Source organism: Cyphomyrmex costatus, unplaced genomic scaffold (assembly GCF_001594065.2).
Source record: "Cyphomyrmex costatus isolate MS0001 unplaced genomic scaffold, Ccosl1.0 scaffold1049, whole genome shotgun sequence".
NCBI classification, from domain to species: domain Eukaryota; kingdom Metazoa; phylum Arthropoda; class Insecta; order Hymenoptera; family Formicidae; genus Cyphomyrmex; species Cyphomyrmex costatus.
The window spans coordinates 15,032-26,653 of record NW_017275007.1 but is presented as its reverse complement, the minus strand read 5'-3'; positions in this window follow the sequence as shown (position 1 = coordinate 26,653).

Sequence of the window (11,622 nt, the reverse complement as noted above, 5' to 3'; positions counted from 1 at the left end):
ACTCGTTACCGTTACAGTTACCAAAAAAAGAAAGTAACGCAGTTACCAGTAAAGTTACCAAAAAAGTAACTTGTAACTGTAACTTCGTTACAAGTAACGAGTTACTTCCATTCCCTGTATATATATACATATTATTAAGAAATATTTTATATTGTATTGAAATAATATTTTATTTTCATTTATAAGATTAAAACCGCGCGCGCGTCATGTGATACACCATGCAGCACTGGTCTGCTGGTTAGATATAGATGGATAGAGTGAGATGATAGATAGAGTGAGACAACACATAAAGTCAAAGGCCCACTATTATCGAAAAAACGTAACGTACATTTTTCTGGTCGACGACGTTGACGACGACGTATCTTAAAAATGAAACGTGAAAATTCACAGATTCGGACTTTGCGTCGCGATATCTCCGCTCGTAGGGCACGTAGAAAAAAAATGAAAGCACTTTTATCATACAATTTAAGTATTTGCTATCGATTGAGTGTATGTAGAACTTGATCCGTTCAGCCGTTACTGAGATCTAATCATCTCGAGCTCGAAAAATTCTCACTAATCGAGATGCTTGATTCAAGTGAATCCACTTGCCTCTCACTAATCGGGGTGGTTGATTCAAGTGAGTCCCCTTACCTCTCACTACCGTTATCATTAAAACTTTAGCCAGGAAGCAAATGTTCGAAATTGCCTCCATTTTAGCCACCCCATTTTTAGCCACCCCGATTAGTGAGAGGCAAGGGGACTCACTTGAATCAAGCACCCCAAAGGAAACAGAACTTACTACGTCGTTGTTTCCGGATAGCGCCAAGAGTAAGGTTAATTCATTTAAAGCAATAGCTACTAAGAGCTTGTGGAATAAGAAACACAAACTTAAGATCGTTGTCACATTCCGACTTTAAATTGTTTGGATTTTCTTGCTTCGGTATTAAAGAAAAGTTTCCCGTTAGAAAGCCACTCCGTCCTACAAATGACCTTGAAAAGTGACCTCAAGATCAACATTATTGAGGTTGTTGTCGCTTTAGAATTCGATCTTTCTTAGAAAGAAAGCTTTACAACGTTTATTCCGCTAGAAAATTTGTAACGACCTAACTTTCGTATGCGCGGATGTAGCTCGTCGGTAATTCGCGTTCCAGGGTACGAAAGAGGTTCGATCGGAGGAGAATGCAGGTTGAGCAAGAATCTCGGACAAGATCTCTACACAATAAATCAGCTTTATTCGCTTTGTCGCAATTAATGTATTTATAATGAACAAAAAAAAGAAAGAAAGAAAGAACGCAAGAAAGAAAGAAGGAAAGAAAGAAAGAAAGAAAGAAAAGAAAGAAAGCCGTAAGAGCGGCTTGCGCAAAAACGGGCGGTGTGCGGTGCGAAGAACGCCGTTCAGCGCGCGTGCGTGCGTGCGTGCGTGCGTGCCGTGTGCGTGTGTGTTGATATGCGCTCGGCGTACGTGGTAGAGGGCATCGCTTATAACTTCGCGGACAGGGACAGGTGTGTATGAGTGAGTATGTGTGTGCGTGTGCGCTATGTGTTTGGCCGTTTAAAACTCTGTGCCGCTTTTTCTACGCGAATCACGCTTATCGCGGCCGATCAGCTGTATCGGTGCTATTTATAGCTGGACTAGTACGGCAGTCTGTCAGCTGTGTTTACGCGGTCTGTAATTTATAACGCGGTCCCTTGGCGTAAGTACGATGACTAGCGGCCGGAACTCCCGGCAGAGATGAAGAACTCTTCACCCCCTGGCGAATGCTGGTCAGTCGTAATGCAATGAGATTGAGTGGCCGCTAGATACGACTGTCGGGAACTCTCGACAGAGGCAGAGTGCTCTCTGCCCCTTTTCTCTCGTCGTTCGGTGCCTCGTGGCTCTTGCTTGTCAGCTGAGAACTCTCAGCGGAATCGGAGAACTCTCCAACCCGGTTACTACGGACTCGCAAGGCTCTAGGAAATCGGATTATCGGATGGATTCGTGTCTGGAACAGGAATGCTCTCTTATCGCTGTTACTGCAGCGTTTTAACGCTCGTCAAAACGCCACGTTCGTGAGGCTTCGCTTTTGCTCGGTCTTTCCCGTCGCTCGGTACTCGCGGTGTGCGCGATTTCGAGTGGTGGGAGTTCGCAATAGCCGATCTGTTTTCGCCTCGTTCGGCGATGCTCTGCGCTGCGCGGCTGTTACTGCCACCGTGTACCTGTGAATTATGCTTTTTTTATTTATCGGGCGCTTATGCGCCCTCATCGCTGCATCGCGTGGCGATGCAGCGGCGTCCGGCCGGGTGTTCTGGCTGGGACGATGGGGTATTTCGTTACAAAGGCTCTAGCAGGCTGAAATGGTCCAAAATTCCCCAGAAGGTATTTCAATGGCTCAAGGTCTATTCTTTTCTATACTGAAAAGTAAACATTTTCATCAAGTTTCAACTTACAAGCCGAATAATTAAGCCCGTTACACCGGAAAAGGTGTTTTTTTAATTTTTATTTTTTTACTTCGTAACTGTAAGAGCAATCTCTACACAAAAATTCAAGTGTGTAAACGATATCAGAGTACATATATGACAATTTTTTCGGCGTAATTTACCGTACGGGAGATTTTAAAAAAATTAATGAAAAATTAAAAAAATTTTTTTTCGCGTTCAAAAAATGACGCCCTCTAAAAAAATTTCAGAAGATGTATTTTCGTTCAAAGTATATTGTCAATTTTTTTCAGATTATTAAAAAAATTGGGCTATTGTCAAAAAAAATAAAAACTGCATTTTTCACCATTTTTTTAACTTTATAAGCGCAAGTGACCTATATTTGCATGATATTTAACGCGCAATTAGTTATATTTCTTCGCACAATAGAGAGACATATTTATTTTTCAATCCTACATTCATTATATATGATAATTTGCGATATTTCTTAATTTTTTACCGGCATTTTTGTATATTTGTTTGAAGTAATATCATTATAATGCTAAAGATTGTAAATTGCTGTGGAAACGCATAAAAACCCGACATTCAAAAACCCGATACTTCAAAAACCCGACATTAAAAAACTGGACACTTCAAAAACTAGACTTTAAAAAACCCGACACTTCAATTTTTTCATAACAACACACAACAATTTAATTTTTGGGTGCCGCGGTTTTGAAAGTCGAGTTTTTAAAGTGTCGGGTTTTTATGTGTTTCCATGGCTGTTTTCGTGTATGATGTCGTATTGCCATGAATTTTTTCAAAATATATGCCTTGTCAATATGTATAACTTAGAATCTCTTAAGATTTTCTTCTCAGTAATTTCATCACAATTATAACCACAGTCATGTGCAAGTTTGTGTATACTGATTGGTTCATTGTTCAAATCTTACGGAATGATATTTCTCGATCAAAAATATTTAATAGTGTGATACACTGACGCACTGAGTGCGCACTCAGTGTATATCTAACTTTTTTTTTATGCAAGCAAAATTATGAGCCAAAGATATATTCCGTGCGCACTACAAGTGGTTATTAAACTAGACATATTTTAAAAAGTATTCGTTACAACTGTTTTTTCTTAGTCATTGAATGTTTCATTTTTATGTCTCGTTTTGTTTATCCAAGTTTCCATTTTTCGTGATCTGAATTCTAGTCGTGCACAAAATCGCACATGACTATTGTTATAATTGTGCTGAAATTACTGAGAAGAAAATCTTAAGAGATTCTAAGTTATACGTATTGGCAAGGCATATATTTTGAAAAAATTCATGGCAATACGACATCATACACGAAAACAGCCATGGAAACACGTAAAAACCCGACACTTCAAAAACTCAACTTTCAAAACCGCGGCACTCAAAAATTAAATTGTTGTATGTTGTTATGAAAAAATTGAAGTGTCGGGTTTTTTAAAGTCTAGTTTTTGAAGTGTCGAGTTTTTTAATGTCGGGTTTTTATGCGTTTCCACAGCAATTTACAATCTTTAGCGTTATAATGATATTATTTCAAACAAATATACAAAAATGCCGGTAGAAAATTAAGAAATTAAGCAAATTATCATATATAATGAATGTAGGATTGAAAAATAAATATGTCTCTCTATTGTGCGAAGAAATATAACTAATTGCGCGTTAAATATCATGCAAACATAGGTCACTTGCGCTTATAAAGTTAAAAAAATGGTGAAAAATGCAGTTTTTATTTTTTTTTTACAATGGCCCAATTTTTTTAAAAATCTGAAAAAATTGACAATATACTTTGAACGAAAATACATCTTCTGAAATTTTTTTAGAGGGCGTCATTTTTTGAACGCGAGAAAAAATTTTTTTAATTTTTCATTAATTTTTTTAAAATCTCCCGTACGGTAAATTACGCCGAAAAAATTGTCATATGTGTACTCTGATATCGTTTACACACTTGAATTTTTGTGTAGAGATTGCTCTTACAGTTACGAAGTAAAAAAATAAAAATGAAAAAAACACCTTTTCCGGTGTAACGGGCTTAATTATTCGGCTAGGAAGTTGAAACTTGCTGAAAATGTTTACTTTTCAGTATAGAAAAGAATAGACCTTGAGCCATTGAAATACCTTCTGGGGAATTTTGGACCATCTTAGCCTGCTAGAGCCTTTAATTGAACAACTATCAGGCAGTTCTGTAGCATTTGACACTAAATTTGCCTCCTCAAGGTCATGAAAGTAAACATTGAGATATCATTTCAGACGAAAAATTTTCTGCTCTTTTCGAATACGGGGTAAAAAATAAGGGTTCGCATTAAAAAAAAACACTCTGACCTTCAAATAACCTTGAAAAGTAGTCTCAAGGTCAAAACTAATTACACAGTCAAGTGACCCCCATCATCTCGAGCAACTTTTGTCTGAACTATTTTTCCGCATCTGCCTTAGGTACAGAGAAATTTAAGTGCATAAATTAAAATGGCCCACCCTGTATATTGTATGTTGACAATCAAAGTACTATACAAATTATAAGGAATGGTATAGGTAACAAACGAAGTAAGCACATAGATGTTTGATATAATTTTCTAAATGAGAAATATGCTGAAAATATATTAGAACTAAAGTATTGTCCTAGCGATGAGCAGATAGCAGATGTGTTTACCAAACCACTCGGTAATATCAAGTTTGAGATGTTTAAAAATCTAATTTTAAGCAAGTAAAGTTTGTTACTTATATTATGTGAATGTTCTTTATGATTAAATTAAAATTATAGATATTTTCTTTTGAGTTTAAGAGTTTAGACAAGTCTATTGTTTAAGAGTTTAATAAATATCTATATGCGTCAAATTTTAAGGAACAGTTATATCTCTCTAAAGAATTATTTATTTAGACTAAAAAAAACATGTTCAAATACTTAACGATTAAGAGGGTGTTGGAGAAAGAATAATCGTTGAGAGATAGTTTATAGATGGCGCTAAGTTATAAAATAAGAATCTTGATCGAGAATCTACTGTGAACTTGTCAATATGATAGTTAATTCAAACTAAAGAAAGTTTAAACTGAAGTAAGCGCTGTACCGTAAGTGCTGTTCGAACGATAACTTCAGTTAATTCAAACGAAAGGAAGTTTAAACTGAAGTTATCGTTCGAACAGCACTTACGGTACAGCGCTTACTTCAGTTTAAACTTTCTTTAGTTTGAATTAACTGAAGTTACCGTTCAAAAAAACAGAGTCGTAACAATGCCTCGATTAAATGCAGTTCAGTGTGCACAAATTATTGCTCTTTTGGAAGAAGGTCTGAGCCAGAGTCATATTGTAAGGAGAATGGGTGTTAATCGTTCCTCCATCAGTAGAGTTTACGCTCGTTACCAACAAACAGGAAGATTTTGTCGGAGAAGCGGACAAGGTCGAAGACGAGTAACATCAGCTCGTGAGGATCGCAACATCGTTAACGTGACAATGCGAAATCGAACAATGTCTGCGCAACAAATTGTAAACGAAATTCTTCCGCATCGACGAATCAGCGTTCAAACGATCAGAAGGCGTTTATACGAAAGAGGCTTGAGATCGCGGGCTCGTGCTCGAGCGCCAATGTTATCTGTGGCTCATCAACATGCCCGTTTAGAGTATGCTCACATTTATCAAAATTGGACCGCGAGACAGTGGAACAACGTACTATTCACTGATGAATCACGGTTTTGCCTCTTCAGTTCTGATGCAAGAATTCGTGTTTGGCGTCATCATGGGCATCGTTATGAACAAAATTGTATCGAACCTGTCCGAGCGTTTGGTGGTGGTTCCATTATGGTATGGGGTGGAATATCAACACATAGACGCACGAACCTCGTCACCTTACCATCTCCTGGAGTAACAGCTGTACGCTATGTGGAGGAAATTTTGCGTCTTTACGTCATACCGATGCGTCGTCGAGTGGGACGCAATTTCATTCTAATGCAGGATAATGCTCGACCACATACCGCTAGGATAGTCCTTAACTTCCTCTAAGAAAACAACATCGAGGTGCTACCACATCCATCGGTGAGCGCGGATTTAAATCCCATTGAACATGTTTGGGACATGATGGGACGAAGAGTACGCAATTTGGAAAGACCGCCAACGAATCTCTAAGAACTGGAAGCAGCATTGCACCGAATATGGTGAGAAATACCTCAAGCTGCAATTAGATCTTGCATCAATATGCGTGAGCGCTTGCAAGAAGTTATCCGAAGACGAGGCGGTAATACTCGATTTTGAAGTGTAAATGACACCATGCACTTCACACGCAAGCATTGAAGAAAACTGCGTGAACTTTACATGTTACGCTGACGCCTAAGGACATGTAGCTTTCTTTAAAATACTTCTCTTTTAAATCCCATTGAACATGTTTGGGACATGATGGGACGAAGAGTACGCAATTTGGAAAGACCGCCAACGAATCTCTAAGAACTGGAAGCAGCATTGCACCGAATATGGTGAGAAATACCTCAAGCTGCAATTAGATCTTGCATCAATATGCGTGAGCGCTTGCAAGAAGTTATCCGAAGACGAGGCGGTAATACTCGATTTTGAAGTGTAAATGACACCATGCACTTCACACGCAAGCATGCGCGCGCGCGCGCGCGCACACACACACACACACACACACACACACACACACACACACACACACGGGGGGGGTGTAAGTCCGACCGTGTAACCTCCCCGTGGTACACCTGGGGTAATGCTAATACCGGCGGCAAAATTTTTAGAAATTTTCAGAGAAAAGACTACATAATGCATTATTCACTTCAAATCACTCAGTGAAAGAAATTGTAGCATAATAAAAAATTTAAAACAGAAAATGTTAAACTGTATTCACAATTAAAGAAATTTGTTATGACTTTAAAAAGTTTTTTCGTACACCGCTTTGCGACCATTCTTCACGGAGATATGTGAAATTTGAATTTGGTTCTTTTTAATGATGATTTTAAGTGTCTTTAATTTTGTTCAATAGTTGCATGCAAACTTCAAGATACAATAACTTCGTCAAAAATCATCGTATTGGGATGTTTAAAAAAGCATTTTAAAGCTTAAAATCTCTACTTTTCAGATCGGTACTTGAAAAAACGGTTTTACTGATATTTCGTGAAGTTACATAAACATAAATAAAAGTGCGTCAAATCTAAAAATTTTTACGAAATTTGAGAAGTTCCACTGCACGAAATAAAAATTGTGCACAAATGCGGTTTACATAATTCAAAAGAGCGAATCTTCACCTTTAATTTGCTTTTTTATAAAGCTCCGTACGATTTTTTTTTACCGAGTTATTCAACGTTGAAACAAAAATGACTCTTTTGCTTCAACGTTGAATAACTCGGTAAAAAAAAATCGTACGGAGCTTTGTAAAAAAATAAATTAAAGGTAAAGATTCGCTCTTTCGAATGATGTGAATCGCATTAGCGTACAATTTTTAGTCCGCCCCGTGGAACTTTCAAATTTCATAAAAAATTTTGAGATCTGACATATCTTCATTTATGTTTGTGTAACTTTATAAAATCTCCGTGAGATTATTTTTTCAAGTAACTATCTGAAAAGTAGAGGTTTCAAGCTGTAAAATGCTTTTTTAAACATCTCGATACGATGATTTTTGATGAAGTTATGCTATCTTGAAGTGTAAGATATATACTTCGAGATTATCATGTTGCTCCGACCCGTTTCCATATATTCGAGTCAGATCAGTCGAATAATATTGTCGACCACGCGTCGAACGAATACATAGCGCGAGAGATTGTAGAATAATGAAAATCAGAAATCGAGAATAACAGAGCGCGACTTTCAGATGACTTAAGGGGAATTTCGGCTAATCGAACGCCGTGGATGAGAGACGAGACTGGAGCACTCTCGCGATAGCAACCGATGAATACGGAGCTCGCGCGCGTTTAGTCGTTTGTGTGCAGTCGGTTTAATCTCGCTATTCCCTCGCGGATTCGATAACGTTAAGTTACACCTCGGTTAACCATTCTTGCTGTAAGGATGATTTTGGAGCTGATTTTAGCTCATTCAAGTTTATAAATAATAATCATTTGTCTAATTTTTGTTCTTGGCAAACTTGTGTGTGTGTGTGAATAAATATTCTCGTTATTATACTGAACTATCTACATTCATTCCGAAGCCGGCTCCATCCATCCTGACAACCAGCCATCTGTATTTTACATGAAGTTTGCCTATTTTTGCATAGTGAAACAGTGTTGCGTTAATTTTGTTGCGCAGTGTACATGTATGATATTAATTACTATTCTAATTGCTATACATGTATGATATTATTTCTGCTGTACATGTATGATATTAAGTACTATTCTACACCTTTCCCTGGGTAAAACTTCGGAATTGCTACAGCATCTACAATTTTAATGCAAATACATTTTTCCATGTATTTTTGGCTCCTGAAAACGAATCTGACAATAAAATTTGGCGGTCAATCATACTTTGGCCATCATTTTGAAAAAACTGCTAAAAAATCGGTTTCTTTCGCTCTTTAATGCATATCTCACAAAATATTGATTTCACAAAAAAAAGTTTCAAACAAAAAATAAAACCCTTTAAACTCTCTACAAAAAAGGTTGTATGCATATTGTTCGAAAATTTAACGGTTTGCGACTTTCTATGCGAAAATGACCTAATCCAACCCATTTAGTGATGTGAGATAGCTCTCGTTTCGCGTAGAAAGTCGAAACCCACGTGCAACAGTATAATTATAGAAGTCATATGTGTAGATACAGTAGGTTCCGCCCCTCCTGCGGGGAGACTCCACTACTGTTATGTAAAAATAACCTAACCCAACCCATTTAGTGGTGTAAGGTAGCTCTTGCTTCGCGTAGGAAGTTGAAACCCACGTGCAACAGTACAGGCATGTGACTTTCTATGCGAAAACACTTCCATGATTGTACTGTTGCACGTGGGTTTCGACATTCTACGCGAAACGAGAGCTATCTCACACTACTAAATGGGTTGGGTTAGGTTATTTTTAACAGTTGTGGAGCCCCCCCCACAGGGGGGGGCGGAACCTATTGCATCTACACATACGACTTCTGTAATTGTACTGTTGCACGTGGGTTTTGACTTTCTACGCGAAACGAGAGCTATCTCACACCACTAAATGGGTTGGGTTAGGTTATTTTAACAGTAGTGGAGCCCCCCCCGCAGGGGGGGCGTAACCTACTGTATCCACGCAAAGCGACTCTCACCCCACCTCTTTCTGTGCGAAGGAACTTGCAACTTCCGTGTCGTTTTATATTGTGTTAACTCGTAATTTAAATAATAGGAGTATTGGTAATAAAAAAAATAGTCAATGTACAATATAAAAAATAAAGTTTAATCAATGTTTAAATATCTAATGGGTATATAAGCTTCATTATTTCGAAAAAAACCTTCGATTCGTTCATTATGATCATATTTTCTTTTAAACAAAAATTCAGTGATGTAATGAATAAAATGGTAATCACGTGTACCGTAATGAGGAATATTCGCACGCATATCGCGCCACAATCTCTCAATATTTTGGGTGTGAATACCAGTTTCTGGGCCAACAAAATTAGTTGACTAGTTAACACTATGATGTGTATAATTTTTATTGAATAAAGTATCGTATGCTCGCCATTTATCTGCATGAATAATAGAACCAGATCTAATATATTGTCGAATAATTGGCAATAATGGGTGCATTCAATACTACAACCGCTCACTGAACGCTCAGTGAGCATCCTAGGATTGTGTATTAGATGCAAGCGCTCATTAGCTGCTCACAGTAAGCGGTCACCATCTTTGTGAGCGTAAAATGTTATCATATCCCTAGAGAAAAGTAATTCTTGTAAGTAACCTCCGATTTCGATAAAATTAGACTCATTCGACGCGTGTTTGCATAAAACGGAAGAATATGGCAGAAATATAAGTGTCGCTCTGCCCCGCGAACCGAGATATTAAGCATTAAAGTCACGACTATTCAGGTTAGGAAATCTGTCACAGTCCTACAATCGCCATGTCTTCTACATGCATTTCGATTTTATGCGTATGCGTCTCATTACGTTTCTTACTCCTAAAATGTGATTGGATAATTTTCATTATGCATATGTTTATGCGGTTATGCAAGTTTGTGTGGATATAGCTTTAACGCATAATATATCTCGGTTCGCGGGGCAGAGCGACTTCTATCTCTGCCAGATTCTTTCGTTTTATGCAAAAACGCGTCGAATGAGCCTAATTTTATCGAAATTAGAGGTGGTGGGGGTATTCTGTATAATTACCCACATTACATACATATATATAAAATAAACTTTTAAAATGTTTAAGACGTAAAGTGTGTTATACTAAATTTAACCTTATTTTTCTAAAAGTAATAACTCTAATTCTAAAACATTATAATTAAAAGTTGTCATAAAAGGAATTATCACGCGAATATGTTTTTATTCGTATGTAGAATAACTTATTTACAGATATTTTATCTTTAAATTATTTTTCTTACTAAAACAATACCATAAATCGTTCACAAGGTGCAGTTTGTTGTAAAAATACATCATTGAAAACTGTAAATTTTAAGAAAATTTGAGTCGAAATTATTTATCTATTCCGTATTTCTTAATATCTTCGTTTCTGTTCATTTTACGAAAAAATTTGATAGAATTGATTTGATAAGGAATTTTATAAGCTTTCAATTAGTTTCTATCAAATTTTGTCGTAAAATGAACAGAAACGAAGATATTTAAGAAATACGGAATAGATAAATAATTTCGACTCAAATTTTCTTAAAATTTACAGTTTTCAATGATGTATTTTTACAACAAACTGCACCTTGTGAACGATTTATGGTATTGTATTACCTTTGTATATATATAAAGTACTGGAAATAGGATAAAACCGATTTTTAAAAAAATTTTAACCGCAATTTTTAAGCGAAAATCCGAATTGTTAATAAAATGTCAATTTTCAGTTACACCTTCAAACAGCTGTAACTCGCGAACTATTCACCGTAGGAAGTTCAGCCGGTGCTCATTTTTTAGATAAATTAATTCTCTTCAAAAAATCATTAGGCGCATTACTGTCTAAATGCAGTCAAAACATACTTATTTGCAAAGAAACGCTTGACAATGGCAATTTTTCATGATTTCTTCCCGCATCATCTTATACTGATTACCAGAACGATATTGTATATGTACATTTTGATTCAAAATTTGATTCTCTACAACTTTCATTATAT